The following is a 22,136-nucleotide window of genomic DNA, read 5'->3' as shown; positions in this document are numbered from 1 at the left end:
CGTGGAGAAAGTCTGCACGACGCGAAGGTCACGACGACTCGCACCGTTGGCCTTCCGCCAGCATTGTTGTGGTGGGAGAGGGGGGGCGAGGGAGGGAGGGTTCCGCGTGACGTCAGAGCTGCTGCCGCGCTGGCTCTTGTTGGGCAGTCGTTCGCGATACGTGTCAGGCAGAGCGCGCAACAGGGCAGACGTGTGAACAGCAGAGGTAGGACAGCTGAGCCAGTTTTGAAAGACGCGGTATTATTAAGTCAGACATCCAGACAGTTAACTACTGGAGCAGTGTGCCTAGCTGGAAGTGGCGAGTCGCGAAATGTGTGGCCTCAAAAGCGGTGTCCACTGGTGTCAGTGGCTGTGCGAATTTCGCGAAATCGCATTCTGTGGGCTTTCATGTTTACGTGGTTCATTTGCAGTAAAACATGCATACCGCGCAGCTACAATGCGACAGCTGCTACGTCGATATCTTGTCAGCAGTAGAAATCAACGTATCGTAGTAACCGAGTGTGTAAATAGCGTTGCATGTCGCCGTCGGTATTTCGCTTACTTTTCTGTAAGAGTAACCGCGTGGTCATTTGCTGCCAGTACAACAAAATTTGAAGCAACTTCCTAATATATAATTTCTTCAGTTTCAATTACTACGACTTCGGACTCCCGCTTATTGTGCGGAAACTGTATTTGTTTCAGTGTACGCCTAAATGGAGAATGCTAGCGGGTCAGAGTGAAAGCGCACTCATTTTGATTAATTTTTCCTTTGCTACGAGTATACAAGACAAGAGGAGATGTTGAGTCATAAGCTGATTTACCAAAATCTTTACTACCAATTTCAAACATGATAGGTACGATAGGCAATTACATCTCTATCATTAAAACTTTCAAGACCAGGTACACTAGAAACTCCGCTACCACCTCTTACTATGGCAACGGTGACCATCCATTTCCATGTGAAAAAGTGTCGTTTATATCCAAGCTAAAATTAAGAGAACATCCAAGAAATACACATGGTCCATCGACGAGAGCGTGGGCTGCAATACTCTTCACTGGAATGCGATTTTTCTTGTCTTCTAATGTTGTTGTAAGTTCAATGCTAGCGGGTCAGAGTGAAAGCGCACGGCTAGACAGACACAATTTTTGCGTAGAGAAAGTAATAGCAATGTGGACATTCACAATGATAATAACGATCATAATTTTAATACGTGAAAATTGAAGTAAACATTTTTTAAATTAATTATATAAAGAGGCCAATGAAACTTATACATTTCGGAAGGAACTTCTACATCTACATATCTACATATATACTCCGCTAGCCACCAAGCGGTGTGTGGCGGAGGGCACAATTCGCGCCAGTCATATTCCTCCCCCCCCCCTCCCCCGTCTTTCCACTCACGGATCGCTCGAGGGAAAAACGGCTGTCTGAACGCCTCAGTACGAGCTCTAATTTCCCTTATCTTTGAAAGGTGGTCATTGCGCGATTTGAAAGTTGGTGGTAATAATACACTCCTGGAAATTGAAATAAGAACACCGTGAATTCATTGTCCCAGGAAGGGGAAACTTTATTGACACATTCCTGGGGTCAGATACATCACATGATCACACTGACAGAACGACAGGCACATAGACACAGGCAACAGAGCATGCACAATGTCGGCACTAGTGCAGTGTATATCCACCTTTCGCAGCAATGCAAGCTGCTATTCTCCCATGGAGACGATCGTAGAGATGCTGGATGTAGTCCTGTGGAACGGCTTGCCATTCCATTTCCACCTGGCGCCTCAGTTGGACCAGCGTTCGTGCTGGACGTGCAGACCGCGTGAGATGACGCTTCATCCAGTCCCAAACATGCTCAATGGGGGACAGATCCGGAGATCTTGCTGGCGAGGGTAGTTGACTTACACCTTCTAGAGCACGTTGGGTGGCACGGGATACATGCGGACGTGCATTGTCCTGTTGGAACAGCAAGTTCCCTTGCCGGTCTAGGAATGGTAGAACGATGGGTTCGATGACGGTTTGGATGTATCGTGCACTATTCAGTGTCCCCTCGACGATCACCAGTGGTGTACGGCCAGTGTAGGAGATCGCTCCCCACACCATGATGCCGGGTGTTGGCCCTGTGTGCCTCGGTCGTATGCAGTCCTGATTGTGGCGCTCACCTGCACGGCGCCAAACACGCATACGACCATCGTTGGCACCAAGGCAGAAGCGACTCTCATCGCTGAAGACGACACGTCTCCATTCGTCCCTCCATTCACGCCTGTCGCGACACCACTGGAGGCGGGCTGCACGATGTTGGGGCGTGAGCGGAAGACGGCCTAACGGTGTGCGGGACCGTAGCCCAGCTTCATGGAGACGGTTGCGAATGGTCCTCGCCGATACCCCAGGAGCAACAGTGTCCCTAATTTGCTGGGAAGTGGCGGTGCGGTCCCCTACGGCACTGCGTAGGATCCTACCGTCTTGGCGTGCATCCGTGCGTCGCTGCGGTCCGGTCACAGGTCGACGGGCACGTGCACCTTCCGCCGACCACTGGCGACAACATCGATGTACTGTGGAGACCTCACGCCCCACGTGTTGAGCAATTCGGCGGTACGTCCACCCGGCCTCCCGCATGCCCACTATACGCCCTCGCTCAAAGTCCGTCAACTGCACATACGGTTCACGTCCACGCTGTCGCGGCATGCTACCAGTGTTAAAGACTGCGATGGAGCTCCGTATGCCACGGCAAACTGGCTGACACTGACGGCGGCGGTGCACAAATGCTGCGCAGCTAGCGCCATTCGACGGCCAACACCGCGGTTCCTGGTGTGTCCGCTGTGCCGTGCGTGTGATCATTGCTTGTACAGCCCTCTCGCAGTGTCCGGAGCAAGTATGGTGGGTCTGACACACCGGTGTCAATGTGTTCTTTTTTCCATTTCCAGGAGTGTATATCCTCTACATCCTCGGCGAAGATCGGATTTCGGGATTTAGTGAGCAGCCCCTTCTGTTTAACGCGCCGTCTATCTGCAAGTGTGTCCCACTTCAAACTTTCTATGAGATTTGTAACGCTCTCGCGATGGCTAAATGTGCCAGTCACGAATCTTGCCGCTCTTCTTTGGACCTCCTCAATCTCTAGAATCAGACCCAACTGGTAAGGGTCCCATACAGACGAACAATACTCTATAACTGGTCGAATTATTGTAAGCAATTTCCTTTATTGAAGGACTGTATCGCTTCAGGATTCTACCAATAAACCGCAACCTAGAGTTCCCCTTGCCCGTTGCTTGTGTAATCTGATCATTCCGTTTGAGATCATTTCGAATAGTCACATACAGATACTGGACGGACGTTACCGCTTCCAAAGACTGGGCATTTATTTTGTACTCGTACATTAATGGCGATTTTCGCCATGTTCTACGCAGTAGATTACACTTACTAATATTGAGAGATAACTGCCAGTCATTACACCACGCATTTATTTTCTGCAAATCCTCATTGATTTGTTCACAAGTTTCGTGTGATACTACTTTCCTGTAGACATAAGAAATCAAAATCATGTGTATACATAGCCATTAGGTGATGAAATATAGACATACACACACACACACACACACACACACACACACACACACACACTAGAAAAGTATTCCTTCGTCTCTAATTTTGCTACCAACAGGCGTAATGATCAGGTACTATGATAGAAACGCCGGCCGGGGTGGCCGAGCGGTTCTAGGCGCTACAGTCTGGAATTGCGCGACCGCTATGGTCGCAGGTTCGAATCCTGCCTCGGGCATGGATGTATGTGATTTCCTTAGGTTAGTTATGTTTAAGTAGTTCTAAGTTCTAGGGGACTGATGACCTCAGAAGTTAAGTCCCATAGTGCTCAGAGCTATTTGAACCATTTTTATGATAGAAACTAAACACGAAAGTAACAACGTTTCGTGAAGTTGCATTCCAGGGACAGTGATGTTTAAACGTTGCAGATAGTTCATTTGCAGTAACACTCGTATACTGGACAGCTGGAGCGCCGCAACTGTTGATGTTTTCAACAGTGGAAAACGAAACGTTATAACGAAGCCATCGGGGACAGCAAACGTTGTTTATTAGCGTCTTTTGTTCACTTAATTTGGTACAAGAGTAAACGGAACTAACTCTGTGTTCGTTTGCCGCCATTGCCACAAAATTTAGTGTGTTCCCATTTTCAGTATCGTCATTTTGAGTAGCCACAGCGTTTCTTATTACAAGGAAACAATCGAAGAAGAAAATTAAAGGGACGGACTGGCCGACGAAGAGCTAGAGAGAGAGACAGTTTTTGCATAGAGAAAGTTGTGCTGATGTTGATAACAATAATTCTATTGTCGTTCTGAATGATACATTTAAATGTGCACTGAACAGAATTTCAAATACTTTTGAGAACTGTAATTGCAGTTTGATGAATTTACATTGGAGACTTCGTAAAGCAAATTATTTCGCTTCTGAGGTGACTTTACGGCATTCATAATTGGGTTGTAATAAGGGATAACTTAATTTGCCCCCATAAACACAAAATTTATTTTTCAATGCATTGTAGTAAAGACTTCTTTCAAACGAACCTTAATCGAGTCACTGTAGATGAAATTCAAAAAATCATCATGTCTCCAAAAAGTAAGAACTCTGCAGGGGTTGGTAATATTTCTAGTAATTTATTGAAATATTCTTGTGTCTGGATAAGGGATATACTCTCTCATATTTTAAAAGCTTCCCTTCAGATATGTGTTGTTCCCAGTAGACTTAAGAATGCCATTGTGAAGCCCCTGTACAAAAGGGGCGATACAACTGAACTAACTAACTATCGACCTATCTCGCTGCTGGCAGCTTTCTCTAAAATTCTAGAAAAGCTAATACGTATAAGAATTACTGATCATCTCAAGAAGAATGGAGTTCTCAGCAAGAGCCAATTGAGCTTTCAAAAGGGCCATTCAACAGAAGACGCAATGTATGCACTTGCAAATGAAGTCCTAGAAACCCTTAATGTAGAAATGGTTGCACTTGGCGTTTTCTGTCATTTGTCTAAAACTTTAGATTGTGCTGATCACCAGATTCTCTTGCAAAAAGCAAAATTAGTAGGAATTAGTGGTGTTGCAGGTAATTGGCTATAGTCATATCTCCAAAACAGAAAACAAAAAGTTGTCTTGAATAGCTCAGGTGGAGTATGTGATGTTTCCTCACATTCTGAATGGAGTTCAATTACAGGTGGAGTGCGTCAGGGGTCAATTCTTGGACCACTATTATTCCTGAATTTTATAAATGATCTACCATTATGTACAGGCCTGCCATGTAAATTTACACTATTTGCTGATGATAGAACAATTTTTATGAGCAGTAGAACACATAGTAATCATGAGGACTCTATTAATCACATACTCTCAGATGCGGTTAATTGCCGGCCGCTGATGGCCGAGCGGTTCTAGGCGCTTCAGTCTGGGACCGCGCGACCGCTACAGTAATACAATACGCACACGATGCACGGACAGTATCAAGAAGGATATGAAATTAATCAATGCCACCTATGAAGATGCCCTTGACAGATCCAAATGGAGGGCCCCGGTGGCCGAGCGGTTCTAGGAGCTTCAGTCTAGAACAATGCGACTGCTTCGGTCGCAGGTTCGAATCCTGCCTCGGGCATGGATGTGTTTGATGTCCTTAGGTTAGTTAGGTTTAAGTAGTTCTAAGTTCTAGGGGACTGATGACCTCAGATGTTAAGTCCCATAGTGCTCAGAGCCATTTGAACCATTTTTTGTGGTTAATTGGTTCAGAGTGAATGGTCTCTCATTAAATTCCAGTAAGACCAACTGTATTCAGTTCTGTAGAAAATCAGAAAAAGAGAGAGATAAGTGTGACATGTGGTAATCAGCCAATAGAAATAATGGAAACAACAAAAATTCTTAGAGTGCACATTGGCAAGAAAATGAACTGGTCTTCACGTATTATAGAGCTCTGAAAGAGGCTTAGCTCTGCTACGTATGCTTTACAGGATGTCACTACATGTGTTGAACCTAACACCACAAAAGTGGCATACTATGCCTATTTTCACTTACTCCTTGAATACGGCATTATTTTTTGGGGCAACCAGCCACTAGCAAGGAAAGTGTTCATTGCTCAGAAGCGAGCTCTAAGAGTTGTATGTGGATTGCACCCAAGAGACTCGTGTAGAAATTGCTTTCGAAAACTTAAAACATACACAACTACTTGCCAATATTTTTCACTCTCATGTTTTTTTTTGCTAAAAATATAGAGATATTTCAGCCAAACAGTAATTATCATGAGCATAACACACAGAGGAAGAATGATATACACAGTGAGCATAGAAATTTGAGCTTGGCGCAAAAGGTTGTCCACTATTATACTGGAACAAAACTCTTCAATGCTCTTCCTCCTGAAATAAAGGCAGAGATCCATCACAAGAGTAAGTTTAAGAAAGCATTAAAAATATTTCTGCTAGAAAAAGCTTTTTACAATCCAGATGAATTTTTAAATAAATAAGTTATAAATTCTAATATTATATAATACAAGTTGACATAACGCCACTAAGAATGTTATTTAACTTGAGCTCTGTATCTGTGTGTATCTGTTTTTCCGCAGTGCTTTATTGATTCTAAGAAAATATGTATCGTCTTTTTACTGTATTGCTGCTCAAAGACACTGTATACATTTTTACATAATTATGTACTCAAATGTCTGTATATGCTATAAGATTATCATGTTGTATTTGTAAAAAAGTGACTCGGGTCCTTGTGAACCCAACACAGTTGGACCTATGGAACACTAAATAAAATAAAATCAACTGAGCAATTATAGAGAAATGGAAGAATTATTTCTAGAACACTCGTAGCTGCAGTGTAGCACGTGCCACAGATCAGTTCTGCAGCTAAAATTTCAGATACGGTACATGACATTTGCTATCACAGATAAGGGCCACTGACACAGTTGGTCGAATTTCGGCCACAGGCGATACTAGGAAACACTGAGACATGCGGAAAGCTACGTTTTGCTTCTGGAGCGCAAAGTACCGAGACTATATTCATCCAGTGTTTGATAATGACAACAGTTAGAGACTTCAACAATTTTAAAATGTAATTTCAAATCTTTCCTACGTTTTTCTCGCTTACATGCATAACGTAAAACATTAATTCATTTGTAAAGTAATCAGAAGACTGGAACTGTTTCATATAATGGAGCGCATTTCGTTAAAGCATCTTGGGTGGGTCATTTACTGGTTGTAGCGTAAAATGAATAGTGAACTATGCCGTTCTAGAACTTGCAGAATGCTTACATCTATGAAGCATGTGTTGCACCTGCACTGCACGCCTAGATGTGTTTCAAGCTTTGCCGTAAGACGTGGTTGGATAACTCAGCTGGTAAGAACTAGGGGACCAGGCTGATGCCTCATTCACGGCACAGACGTCCGGTCTGCCTCATCGTCCAGGCGTGGTCGGCGTTCTGTTGATGGAAGCTGCAGTAAACATTCAGTCTGCAGGTGCGAAGGCAACACAGGTAACTGCATGCTTGACAAACACACTTGCACAAGAACGTTTGAGCGAGTGTGTGACAGACTTGAGCAAGCCTCAGAACCATTCAAGCAGCTTGATGGTTGATCGAATTTCGATTGTGCATGCTAGTGCAAGCATTGAAGGGTCTGTATGGTTCAGCATGTGTGCCAAGAATAGGGGAGGCTCGTGGAAGCATTCGTCAGTGACTTCATTTGATTTTTATTTGGTCGTGTTATACTACTTTTTTTTGTTTATAAATTTGGCCAGCTATGGACCGCATACAACTTAAGACTTATGGTGTTTCTTTTTCTTCCTTTCTTCCCAGTACTTCATTTTCTCTCCAACTGCTCGTCTCTGCTCATCTGCCCACACTCTCTAGGGTCGAGGTTTTCGCTCATCTTCTTCATAGTTTGCGTTTTTTATCAGTAGCCTGAAGTGATTCCTGTCACATATTATTTCTTCTGTAACACCTATTTTGTTGGCATGTTTCTTTACTGCTTCTATCCATCCTACAGTTTTTTTTTCAGCTTACTAACTTAATTAAAAATTTTCTTTGCAATACGTGTTTCTTCCATTCTTTTTAAATATCCATAAAATTCTAGCCGTCTCTTCCTCATTGTATCTGTGACATTTTCTGTGTTTTCGTATAAATCTTCATTTCTCCTTTTAATCCATCTATTTTCATTGTTTTCTCAAGAGCTAGAATTTATCTTAGTATTTTTCTCTCTCTTTTTTTCTAGTTCTCTGAATTCGCCTTTTTTTTTTCAATGTTAGACGCTGTGAGCCTAACATTGAATAAATTTGAATAGTACATTACGTGTAAAGGTCGTACTATAATGTAGATAAACTCAAAGAATGCAATATTTCAGGGAGAAGACAGAAGAAAAACAAGAGTACAATGAGACAACTTCCTCAGTGTGCCTGCTGCAAATAGTACGGGAATAATGTTTTCCTTTCTGTGACCATTCTTTGATACACATATAACATTTTCTATTTTGTTTTGTTGTTCATTAACACGAGCCAAAAGGCCGCCAAAGCCAGGACATCGTTGTCTGAGTTTGACATTTCCTGACAAATGAACTGATGCTTGTACAAGTATCCTTGAACCATGTACAGGCGGGAGGATTTTGGGCGTGCTTGATCAAGCACAGTTGTCAAGCATGTCCTTACTGTGAGGCTGAATCGTCCGACATCTTTTCCCCCAACCCTGAGCATTTCGCAGTGTTTATCTTGGGGGTGATGAATCTGTACACGCAACTTTATACGATATTTCTTATAAAATATTTGATATTACTCGTAGAAGCGTTCTAAACAGCAATTAATGTGTATGGAGGTATCTGGAATGCCCTTTTCGTATAACGGGAAGACTGAAATATAATAATACTTTGCTGTATGAATCTAGGCTCGCAACTTGCGTAATAGTTTGTAAATAGTAAATGTAACGAGTTAAGAACTCGGTAACAATGTCTTTAAATATGGCTGTTATGTAGTAACAACCTCTGCCTATTTATCAATTTCTATCCATATATAGGCACTTGTAAAAGTGGTGTTTATTCTGCTCCCCCCCCCTCCTCCCCCCGCCCCACTGTGCTATAAAAATCCAGCATTTCTTGATGTACTTACTTGTGATTAAAAGAAGTTTTCTGTCACAGAGAAACTAATATTTGTTAACAGTTTCATCTATCATTTAACCAGTATTCATTTCTACTTCATGAGTTGCGTCAAAGCTGGTCACGTTACCTGTGCAGGTTCCCTCACAATGACCAATCCGCTATAAAAATATCTTAACTATCACTCGTCCTACAGTAGCCATATAAGAAATGGCGTTAAGTTGTATGTTTATGACAACGACATAAATACATCACAGCCGGCCGGGGTGGCCGAGCGGTTCTAGGCGCTGCAGTCTGGAACCACGCGACCTCTACGGTCGCAGGTTCGAATCCTGCCTCGGGCATGGATGTGTGTGACGTCCTTAGGTTAGGTTTAAGTAGTTCTAGGGGACTGATGACCTCAGCAGTTAAGTCCCATAGTGCTGGCTCTGAGCACTATAGGACTTAACATCTATGGTCATCAGTCCCCTAGAACTTAGAACTACATAAACCTAAGGACAGCACACAACACCCAGTCATCACGAGGCAGAGAAAATCCCTGACCCCACCGGGAATCGAACCCGGGAACCCGGGCGTGGGAAGCGAGAACGCTACCGCACGACCACGATCTGCGGACCCCATAGTGCTCAGAGCCATTACAACTAGTTTTTTTAAAAAAATACATCACAAATATTGCTCTCCACTTTGGAAATTACGAAAACATCTCAGGAATCGAAAACTTTTGAGACGAACTGCTTCAGTACAGTTTTGGCGGTGGGAAGAAACGCAGTTGCATACGACTGATTTCATTTTTGTAATTACTTTTATTATTGCAAATTACAGAACAGAATTGAGCATCAGGTCCTGGTTCCCAGTTGTCTTTGCGACAATCTATGGCCCATCCTTTTCTTCATTCTGGGGCACGTGGAAATCCGAAAATGCAAAAACTATGTTTGCAATAATTAGTGCAGTTTAGAGCTAAGCGGCCGCCCGTATTTACGACGAATTCTTCAGCACGTTATTTAGAAATCTCCACTCTCCTAGTGACTCATATGTAAATAAGTGAGAATATGTTATAGAGGGTGACACAGGAAAATAGGAACATTTCCACAATCCAATAAACCTAGAAGTAATGAAAGAAAGAAATTGCATTCGTAGTAATTGGAACCTTACAACTTTGCCATTTACGATACAGTGATGGCATTTATCTTCTTTTTTTTTTTTTAATTACGTCCTTTACATGACGTATACATTCGTTAATTCTGCTGTTGAGATTCCTCATTTAACGCTGCAACATCTCAGCTGGGGTACTCTGAATTTCATCCCCAATTCTCTGTTTTAACTCACCAGAGTTTTTGGTCGAGCCGTGCAGACTTTGCTCTTGAGGTAGCCGCACAAGAGAAAAATCGCAATCGGATAAATTTGGCGATCTAGGGGGCCAGGGAATGTCATCGAATAGTGAGATCGCACGGTTGCCAAACAACTGTCGCACATGTGCCGTTGAGTGCCGTATAGTGTGTGATGTCGCTCCGTTCTGTTGAGATCAGGCTTCTTGAACGTTTGGAAAGTTGTTCAATGCAGGTGTAACGGAAGTTCCTAACATCTGCACATAACGATCGGCATTGACAGTTAGTATGTTTCCCTGCTCATTTGCGAAAAAATACTGTCCGATAAACCCATGTGATGAAACATCACACCATACTGTCACTTTACTAGTAAAGGGCGTACATGAACGCCCTTAGGATTTGCGTGCCCCCCCCCCCCCCCCCCCCCCCCCCCCATGAACCATGGACCTTGCCGTTGGTGGGGAGGCTTGCGTGCCTCAGCGATACAGATGGCCGTACCGTAGGTGCAACCACAACGGAGGGGTATCTGTTGAGAGGCCAGACAAACGTGTGGTTCCTGAAGAGGGGCAGCAGCCTTTTCAGTAGTTGCAGGGGCAACAGTCTGGATATATGACTGATCTGGCCTTGTAACATTAACCAAAACGGCCTTGCTGTGCTGGTACTGCGAACGGCTGAAAGCAAGGGGAAACTACAGCCGTAATTTTTCCCGAGGACATGCAGCTTTACTGTATGATTAAATGATGATGGCGTCCTCTTGGGTAAAATATTCCGGAGGTAAAATAGTCCCCCATTCGGATCTCCGGGCGGGGACTACTCAAGAGGACGTTGTTATCAGGAGAAAGAAAACTGGCGTTCTACGGATCGGAGCTTGGAATGTCAGATCCCTTAATCGGGCAGGTAGGTTAGAAAATTTAAAAAGGGAAATGGATAGGTTAAAGTTAGATATAGTGGGAATTGGTGAAGTTCGGTGGCAGGAGGAACAAGACTTTTGGTCAGGTGATTACAGGGTTATCAATACAAAACCAAATAGGGGTAATGCAGGAGTAGGTTTAATAATGAATAAAAAAATAGGAGTGCGGGTTAACTACTACAAACAGCATAGTGAACGCATTATTGTGGCCAAGATAGACACAAAGCCCATGTCTACTACAGTAGTACAAGTTTATATGCCAACTAGCTCTGCAGATGATGAAGAAATTGATGAAATGTATGACGAGATAAAAGAAATTATTCAGGTAGTGAAGGGAGACGAAAATTTAATAGTTATGGGTGACTGGAATTCGTCAGTAGGAAAATGGAGAGAAGGAAACATAGTAGGTGAATATGGATTGGGGGGAAGAAATGAAAAAGGAAGCCGCCTTGTAGAATTTTGCACAGTGCATAACTTAATCATAGCTAATACTTGGTTCAAGAATCATAAAAGAAGGTTGTATACCTGGAAGAATGCTGGAGATACTAAAAAGTATCAGATAGATTATATAATGGTAAGACAGAGATTTAGGAACCAGGTTTTAAATTGTAAGACATTTCCAGGTGCAGATGTGGATTCTGACCACAATCTATTGGTTATGAACTGCAGATTGAAACTGAAGAAACTGCAAAAAGGTGGGAATTTAAGGAGATGGGACCTGGATAAACTGAAAGAACCAGAGGTTGTAGAGAGTTTCAGGGAGAGCATAAGGGAACAATTGACAGGAATGGGGGAAAGAAATACAGTAGAAGAAGAATGGGTAGCTCTGAGGGATGAAGTAGTGAAGGCAGCAGAGGATCAACTAGGTAAAAAGACGAGGGCTAATAGAAATCCTTGGGTAACAGAAGAAATATTGAATTTAATTGATGAAAGGAGAAAATATAAAAATGCAGTTAATGAAGCAGGCAAAAAGGAATACAAACGTCTCAAAAATGAGATCGACAGCAAGTGCAAAATGGCTAAGCAGGGATGGCTAGAGGACAAATGTAAGGATGTAGAGGCTTGTCTCACTAGGGGTAAGATAGATATTGCCTACAGGAAAATTAAAGAGACCTTTGGAGAGAAGAGAACCACTTGTATGAATATCAAGAGCTCAGATGGCAACCCAGTTCTAAGCAAAGAAGGGAAGGCAGAAAGGTGGAAGGAGTATATACAAGTTTATACAAGGGCGATGTACTTGAAGACAATATTATGGAAATGGAAGAGGATGTAGATGAAGATGAAACGGGAGATAAGATACTGCGTGAAGAGTTTGACAGAGCACTGAAAGACATGAGTGGAAACAAGGCCCCGGGAGTAGACAACATTCCATTAGAACTACTGATGGCCTTGGGAGAGCCAGTCATGACAAAACTCTACCATCTGGTGAGCAAGATGTATGAGACAGGCGAAATACCCATAGACTTCAAGAAGAATATAATAATTCCAATCCCAAAGAAAGCAGGTGTTGACAGATGTGAAAATTACCGAACTATCAGTTTAATAAGTCACAGCTGCAAAATACTAACGCGAATTCTTTACAGACGAAAGGAAAAACTGGTAGAAGCGGACATCGGGGAGGATCAGTTTGGATTCCGTAGAAATGTTGGAACATGTGAGGCAATACTAACCTTACGACTTATCTTAGAAGAAAGATTAAGAAAAGGCAAACCTACGTTTCTAGCATTTGTAGACTTAGAGAAAGCTTTTGACAACGTTAACTGGAATACTCTTTCAAATTCTGAAGGTGGCAGGGAGCGAAAGGCTATTTACAATTTGTACAGAAACCAGATGGCAGTTATGAGAGTCGAGGGGCATGAAAGGGAAGCAGTGGTTGGGAAAGGAGTGAGACAGGGTTGTAGTCTCTCCCCGATGTTATTCAATCTGTATATTGAGCAAGCAGTAAAGGAAACAAAAGAAAAATTCGGAGTAGGTATTAAAATTCATGGAGAAGAAGTAAAAACTTTGAGGTTCGCCGATGACATTGTAATTCTGTCAGAGACAGCAAAGGACTTGGAAGAGCAGTTGAATGGAATGGACAGTGTCTTGAAAGGAGGATATAAGATGAACATCGACAAAAGCAAAACGAGGATAATGGAATGTAGTCAAATTAAATCGGGTGATGCTGAGGGGATTAGATTAGGAAATGAGACACTTAAAGTAGTAAAGGAGTTTTGCTATTTAGGGAGTAAAATAACTGATGATGGTCGAAGTAGAGAGGATATAAAATGTAGACTGGCAATGGCAAGGAAATCGTTTCTGAAGAAGAGAAATTTGTTAACATCGAGTATAGATTTAAGTGTCAGGAAGGCGTTTCTGAAAGTATTTGTATAGAGTGTAGCCATGTATGGAAGTGAAACATGGACGATAACCAGTTTGGACAAGAAGAGAATAGAAGCTTTCGAAATGTGGTGCTACAGAAGATTGCTGAAGATAAGGTGGGTAGATCACGTAACTAATGAGGAGGTATTGAATAGGATTGGGGAGAAGAGAAGTTTGTGGCCCAACTTGACTAGAATAAGGGATCGGTTGGTAGGACATGTTTTGAGGCATCAAGGGATCACAAATTTAGCATTGGAGGGCAGCGTGGAGGGTAAAAATCGTAGAGGGAGACCAAGAGATGAATACACTAAGCAGATTCAGAAGGATGTAGGTTGCAGTAGGTACTGGGAGATGAAGAAGCTTGCACAGGCTAGAGTAGCATGGAGAGCTGCATCAAACCAGTCTCTGGACTAACGACCACAACAACAACAACAGGATTTGTGTAACGGTAGTTCTGTTTATTCGCATGAAGTGTGAGATGAAAATGTGCCTCATCTGACAACCACAACGTGTTTAGAAATTCGTCTTCATTCTTTATTTTTGTCATCATTAGTTGACAGAATCCCACTCGTAACCGGCAATTGTTGACCTTCAATTGTTGCACCATCTGTAGCTTGTACGGGTGAAATTTTAAATCAAGATGAAGAACTCTGCAAACACTCTCCCGGGACATTCCGACCACTGCTGCTTGCTTACGAATTGTACGCCGTGGGCTCTGTAAGACAGACTCGTGTACATCTACGTTTGTTGGAGAACGCACACTTCTCGGTCGTCGTGTTGGTTTATTCTTGAGGGCAGATCCAGTCTCTTAAAAGTTATTAATCCAACATCTTACCAAGTGTTTCGACGGAACGGCATCATGACGGCCTAAATTATAAAAACGTCGAAACCCCCCCAAACGACTACTAGTTTTATAAAACATTTTTTTGGCTAACGCACGCTGTTGTCCGTTCCACTGATCCATGATTACTGAAATGGCGGACTGTTTACTCGCCAACTGTCACGAACCCGCAGTGCTGCCACCTGCCTATGGGTTCCGCTACTCATTTCAAACATTCGCGTTATTCTGTGCTACCCTGTACGTTGGGGAAAACATGGATGTCATTTGGGCTCAGATTATAGGACAGCAAGAGGTCTGTAGGCTAGAAACGGCCGCCCGCACAGTGCAGACAAAACAGCTGATGCTGGGAGGTGACGTCACGCGGCCAGACTGGTTGGAACCCATTGTAGTGTTGCAAGTGGGGGGGGGGGGGGCAGGAGGGGCGAGAGGAAAGGAGAGGGGCAACAACCGCTCTACCGCGACGGCGGGGCGTAGTGGCGTCTGTGACGTGAGTGCAGTTTGCCGCACACTGCACAGTGCCTTGAGAAATAGAGGTACAGGTGGTTATTTATTTATTTTTGCAGCAGACTCCAGTTCACTGTTAATTCTGTACATGTTTTGCTTTGAGTTTTATTCAAAATACGTGACGAACAAGACCTACCGTAACAAATTACGATTTACTTGACTATTGGCCATTAAAATTGCTACACCAAGAAGAAATGTAGATGATAAACGGGTATTCATTGGACAAATATATTATACTAGAACTGACATGTGATTGCATTTTGACGCAATTTGGGTGCATTGATCCTGAGAAATCAGTACCCAGAACAACCACCTCTGGCCGTAATAACGGCCTTGATACGCCTAGGCATTGAGTCAAACAGAGCTTGGATGGCGTGTACAGGTACAGCTGCCCATGCAGCTTCAACACGATACCACATTTCATCAAGAGTAGTGTCTGGCGTATTGTGACGAGCCAGTTGCTCGGCCACCATTGACCAGACGTTTCCAGTTCGTGAGAGATCTGGAGAATGTGCTGGCCAGGGCAGCAGTCGAACATTTTCTGTATCCAGAAAGACCCGTACAGGATCTGAAACATGCGGTCGTGCATTATCCTGCTGAAATGTAGGGTTTCGTAGGGATCAGGTGAAGGGTAGAGCCACAGGTCGTAATACATCTGTAATGAAACGTCCAATGTTCAAAGCGCCGTCAATGCGAACAAGAGGTGACCGAGACGTGTAACCAATGGCACTCCATAGCATCACGGCGGATGATACACCAGTATGGCAATGACGAATACACGCTTCCAATGTGCGTTCACCGCGATGTCGCCAAACACGGATGCGACCATCATGATGCTGTAAACAGAACCTGGATTCAACCGAAAAAATGACCTTTTGCCATTCTTTCACCTAGGTTCTTCGTTGAGTATACCATCGCAGGCGCTCCTGTCTGTGATGCAGCGTCAGGAGTAACCGTAGCCGTGGTCTCCGAGCTGATAGTCCGTGCTGCTGCAAACGTCATCGAACTGTTCGTGCAGATGGTTGATGTCTTGCAAACGTCCCCGACTCAGGGATCGAGGCGTGGGTGCACGATCCGTTACAGCCATGTGGATAAGATGCCTGTCATCTCGACTGCTAGTGATACGAGGCCGTCGGGATCCAGCACGGCGTTCCGTATTACCCTCCTGAACCCACCGATTCTATATTGTGCTAACAGTCATTGGATCTCGACCAACGCGAGCAGCAATGTCGCGATACGAAAAACCGCAATTGCGATAGGCTACAACCCGACCTTTATCAAAGTCAGATACGTGATGGTACGCATTTCTGCTCCTTACACGACGCACCACAACAACGTTTCACCAGGTGACGCCGGTCAACTGCTTTTTGTGTATGAGAAATCGGTTGGAAACTTTCCTCGTGTCAGTATGTTGTAGGTGTCGCCAACGGCGCCAACCTTGTGTGAATGCTCTGAAAAGCTAATCGTTTGCATATCACAGCAGCTTCTTCCTGTCGGTTAAATTTCGCGTCTGTAGAACGTCATCATCGTGGTGTAGCAATTTTAATGGCCAGTAGTGTATATTCACAACAGTTCCTTTCAGTAAGTTTTGCGGTAGTGTTCTCGCTACTCGAACCCGTTCGATTCGCAGCGGGGTGAGGGATTTTCACCTGCCCCGAGATGACTGGGTGTTGCTGTGTCGTCTTTGTCATCATCACTCATCCCCGTTATGGTCGGAGGAAGGCAAAAGCAAACCACCTCCACTAGGACCTTGCCTAGTACTGCAGTGCGGCTATTCCGCATCGCTCCCGTATGATCTGTCAAGGACATGATTCATCTGGCTACTATTAATTTCCATACGAACTGTGAAATGTCTGCCATTAGGGTTTCACGAAGTCCGCCATCTTTGGCGCTGCCGGCGTGTCTCCTGCATCAACACAGCTTCATCGTGGAATTCCCAGCCACGCGTCTGGAGCCCTCCTGCTTCGGCCAGCGTCCGGCACCACGTGGTCGACCAGCCAAGCAGCCCGTGCGGCCACTGCTTCCTCCGAACTTGGAATATTTTCAGGGCACGACGACTAGCGCGCTACCTCACAAATGAAACGATAACAACTCGCGATAAGCTGATCGAACCGCCCTCACTCTGAGGTGCTACAATACTGTGGCCGACTAATAAAAACAGGGTTATTACAAATGATTGAAGCGATTTCACAGCTCTACAATAACTTTATTATTTGAGATATTTTCACAATGCTTTGCACACACATACAAAAACTCAAAAAGTTTTTTTAGGCATTCAAAAATGTTCGATATGTGCCCCTTTAGACATCAAGCCGATAATCAAGTTCCCCATCAATGAGTTCGAAAGCATCGTTGATGCGAGCTCGCAGTTCTGGCACGTTTCTTGGTACAGGAAGTTTAAACACTGAATCTTTCACATAACCCCACAGAAAGAAATCGCATGGTGTTAAGTCGGGAGAGCGTGGAGGCCATGACACGAATTGCTGATCCTGATCTCCACCACGCCCGATCCATCGGTTTTCCAATCTCCCGTTTAAGAAATGCCGAACATCACGATGGAAGTGCGGTGGAGCACCATCCTGTTGAAAGATGAAGTCGGCGCTGTCGGTCTCCAGTTGTGGCACGAGCCAATTTTCCAGCATGTCCAGATATACGTGTCCTGTAACGTTTTTTTCGCAGAAGAAAAAGGGTCAGTAAACTTTAAACCGTGAGATTGCACAAAACACGTTAACTTTTGGTGAATTGCGAATTTGCTGCACGAATGCGTGAGGATTCTCTACCGCCCAGATTCGCACATTGTGTCTGTTCACTTCACCATTAAGAAAAAATGTTGCTTCATCACTGAAAACAAGTTTCGCACTGAACGCATCCTCTTCCACGAGCTGTTGCAACCGCGCCGAAAATTCAAAGCGTTTGACTTTGTCATCGGGTGTCAGGGCTTGTAGCAATTGTAAACGGTAAGGCTTCTGCTTTAGCCTTTTCCGTAAGATTTTCCAAACCGTCGGCTGTGGTACGTTTAGCTCCCTGCTTGCTTTATTCCTCGACTTCCGCGGGCTACGCGTGAAACTTGCCCGCACGCGTTCAACCGTTTCTTCGCTCACTGCAGGCCGACCCGTTGATTTCCCCTTACAGAGGGATCCAGAAGCTTTAAACTGCGCATACCATCGCCGAATGGAGTTAGCAGTTGAACTTCATCCTGAAGTGACGTCGCACTGTTATGACTGACTGATGTGAGTGCATTTCAAGCACGACATACGCTTTCTCGGCTCCTATCGCCATTTTGTCTCACTGCGCTCTCGAGCGCTCTGGCGGCAGAAACCTTCTTATTCTATTTAAGGTTGATTGATTATATCAATACTTTTTGAATGCAACCCAAGTGCGGCTTCAGCCGAACAAAACTTTATGAGTTTTTCTACGTATCTGCAGTGTGTCGTGACCATATGTCAATGAATGCAGCTGCAGTGAATTTATGAAATCGCTTCAATCATTTGTAATAGCCCTCTATATCTGCCACAGTGCCAAAGACTGACCATTCTTGTGAGCACAGAGGGTCACTACAGCAAGGTTACTGGTAGCAGAGTCATCGGCTCCTATCACTCACACGAGTAACATGTTGTGTACACTAGTGCTGTTCACATGCATGGTATTTTCTTTGTATTTATTGGCTTTTGGAACGCTCCCATATGGCTACCTCAACAGTGGGACGTCATTTCTCATGATACGGACGTAAGAACAGCACAACATCCACTGCCCGAGCGACAAAACCTCCAACTTCGACGGGAATCGATCCCGGACCTCTCAGGCTAGCAATACGCCACGCTGAACAAGGTGGACCATATGCCGCTTGAAATTCAGCCATAGTTGCACAAAATCAGTTACATGGTAAAAAGATAACGTCGGCCGCTGTGGCCGAGCGGTTCTAGGCGCCTCAGTCCGGAACCGCGCTGCTGCTACGGTCGCAGGTTCGAATCATGCCTCGGGCATGGCTGTGTGTGATGTCCTTACGGGACTGATGACCTCAGATGTTAAGTCCCATAGTGCTTAGAGCCATTTGAACCATAACAATGTGGCAGTTAACCCCATCAGAGACTTACCAATCAACACCACATTATCGGTATTCATGCTTTGTTCACCAACTGTATGGATAAATTACGTGATACAACTGAGGAGTGGTAAATAATGATAGTAAGTTACTTAATAAAACATATGTTCTATCACTTGATAGGGGCAAGTCTTCAGGTCCAGATTGTATACCAATCAGCTTCCTTTCAGATTACGCTGATACAATAGCTCCCTACTTAGCAATCATATACAACCGCTCACTCACCGATAGATCTGTTCCTACAGATTGGAAAATTGCGCAGGTCGCCTCAGTGTTTAAGAAGGGTAGTAGGAGTAATCCATCGAACTACAGACCTATATCATTAACGTCGGTTTGCAGTAGGGTTTTGGACCATATACTGTATTCAAACATTATGAATCACCTCGAAGGGAACGATCTATTGATACGTAATCAGCATGGTTTCAGAAAACATCGTTCTTGTGCAACGCAGCTAGCTCTTTATTCGCAAGAAGTAATGGCCGCTATCGACAGGGGATCTCAAGTTGATTCCGTATTCCTAGATTTCCGGAAAACTCTTGACACCGTTCCTCACTAGCGACTTCTAATCAAGCTGCGGGCCAATGGGGTGTCGTCTCAGTTGTGCGACTGGATTCGTGATTTCCTGCCAGAAAGGTCGCAGTTCGTAGTAATAGACGGCAAATCATCGAGTAAAACTGAAGTGATATCAGATGTTCCCCAGGGAAGCGTCCTGGGACCTCTGCTGTTCCTGATCTATATAAATGACCTGGGTGACAATCTGAGCAGTTCTCTTAGGTTGTTCGCAGGTCATCTGAAGACCAGTATCAGTTGCAAAGCGAGTTAGAAAAGATTGCTGTATGGTGTGGCAGGTGGCAGTTGACGCTAAATAACGAAAAGTGTGAGGTGATCCACACGAGTTCCAAAAGAAATCCGTTGGAATTTGATTACTCGATAAATAGTACAATTCTCAAGGCTGTCAATTCAACTAAGTAGCTGGGTGTTAAAATTACGAACAACTTCAGTTGGAAAGACCGCATAGATAATATTGCGGGGAAGGCGAGCCAAAGGTTGCGTTTCATTGGCAGGACACTTAGAAGATGCAACAAGTCCACTAAAGAGACAGCTTACACTAGACTCGTTCGTCCTCTGTTAGAATACTGCTGCGCGGTGTGGGATCCTTACCGGGTGAGATTGACGGAGGACATCGAAAGGATGCAAAAAAGGGCAGCTCGTTTTGTATTATCACGTAATAGGGGAGAGAGTGTGACAGATATGATACGCGAGCTGGGATGGAAGTCATTAAAGCAAAGACGTTTTTCGTCGCGGCGAGATCTATTTACGAAATTTCAGTCACCAACTTTCTCCTCCGAATGCGAAAATATTTTGTTGAGCCCAACCCACATAGGTAGGAATGATCATCGAAATAAAATAAGAGAAATCAGAGCTCGAACAGAAAGGTTTAGGTGTTCGTTTTTCCCGCGCGGTGTTCGGGAGTGGAATGGTAGAGAGATAGTATGATTGTGGTTCGATGAACCCTCTGCCAAGCACTTAAATGTGAATTGCAGAGTAATCATGTAGAGGTAGATGCCTTAGACCGGCAGTGATAGGGACTGCCCGCGCTTAACTGAAGGTGCTTCAGTGTCTAGAACACGTTTACTCGATTACTGGGGTGCAAAATAAATTACGCACAAAGATGCCCTTATCTGTTAGGCAAGGGGGTCCGACCCTCCTCCCCCCCCCCCCTCCCCCGGCCAGCTCCCAGGGGAAGGAAAGAAACATTCAGGTGTTTTTTCTTCCAGAAATTTAGATGAAAGTTGGTATTACGTAGGTTTTTATGAGGTCAGAAATGCGTCTTTTTTTGGCTACTTACAAGTTGCTATGTTTCTTCCAAAATACTGAAAATATTCCACACCCACAGATCTAGGAACCTCCCCCCCCCCCCCCACACACACACACACACACCTAGAAACTATCCTAATGGCACCCTTGCTTATAGATTGGGCGGTAGGGATGCGAAAAACTGACCGTCTGAAACGGATACCGCTAGTTTAGTTCTGAAGAACCGATATTTTTCTGTGTTTGTTTGGTCTAGGATATAACGGTTTCTTCACTTTTTTACTAATAACTGGATAACGAAACCAGAATACAAATTTTCCAAGGCACCAGGTCTTTGGTCTAGTGACTAGCGTTGTTGCCCCTGGATCACAGGGTGCCGAGTTCGATTTCTAGCCAGGTAGGGGATTTTCTTCTCCCGGTAACTGGGTGTCTGTGTTGTCCTTATCATGTCATCATCATTCGGGTAGTGGCAAGACTGAAATTGGAAAGATTGGAACTTGTACGGGCGCTGATGACCATGATGTTGAGCGCTCCACAAACCACCACCACCACCACCACCACCATCATCATCATCATTATCATCATCATCTCACTTTCCTTCACGCTACCTCACGTCACATCACGTCAGAACATTCCGCAACAATGGATTTCAAACGGTAGCATCCACACCGGCCGTTGTGTCACCTCATATCACATCACGGCACCGTTCAGGTTTCTTCGGAAGAAAGATTTGACGGCCGGCGTTCTCGGTCACGTGACCGCGGAGCTCGTTTCCACCCCATGCACAGCCATGCGCACATTTCCATATTTCGTTTCGTCGTGGTTTTCACGGTCGCTATCAGTTGTTTGTTGTTCTTTATTTGTTACAAATTGTGTCGCTTGCCGGCCGAAGTGTCCGAGCGGTTCTAGGCGCTTCAGTCTGGAGCCGCGCGACCGCTACGGTCACAGGTTCCAATCCTGCCTCGGACATGGATGTGTGTGATGTCCTTAGGTTAGTTAGGTTTAAGTAGTTCTAAGTTCTAGGGGACTGATGACCTCAGATGTTAAGTCCTATAGTGCTCAGAGCCATTTGAACCATTTGTGTCGTTTCGTTACTTTTGTTAAAAATTATAATTTTATAATAGATGACGAAAAATTAACTGAAGCAGTGAGGCAGCCGTCTGAATTGTATGACG

At 44.3% G+C, this 22,136-nt stretch overlaps 1 protein-coding gene across 1 annotated transcript in view; it reads left to right on the top strand.

Moving 5' to 3' along the window:
* The first annotated feature begins 133 nt into the window (after positions 1–133).
* Positions 134–22,136, top strand: part of LOC126213211 (ankyrin-1-like) — a 415,927-nt gene continuing 393,924 nt past the window's right edge. The window contains exon 1 of the mRNA XM_049940849.1: positions 134–205. The gene's annotated coding sequence lies outside the window, so the exon portion shown is untranslated. The remainder of the gene's footprint in view (positions 206–22,136) is intronic.

Source organism: Schistocerca nitens, chromosome 11 (genome assembly GCF_023898315.1).
Source record: "Schistocerca nitens isolate TAMUIC-IGC-003100 chromosome 11, iqSchNite1.1, whole genome shotgun sequence".
NCBI lineage: Eukaryota > Metazoa > Arthropoda > Insecta > Orthoptera > Acrididae > Schistocerca > Schistocerca nitens.
This window is presented reverse-complemented; position numbering and strand designations above follow the sequence as displayed.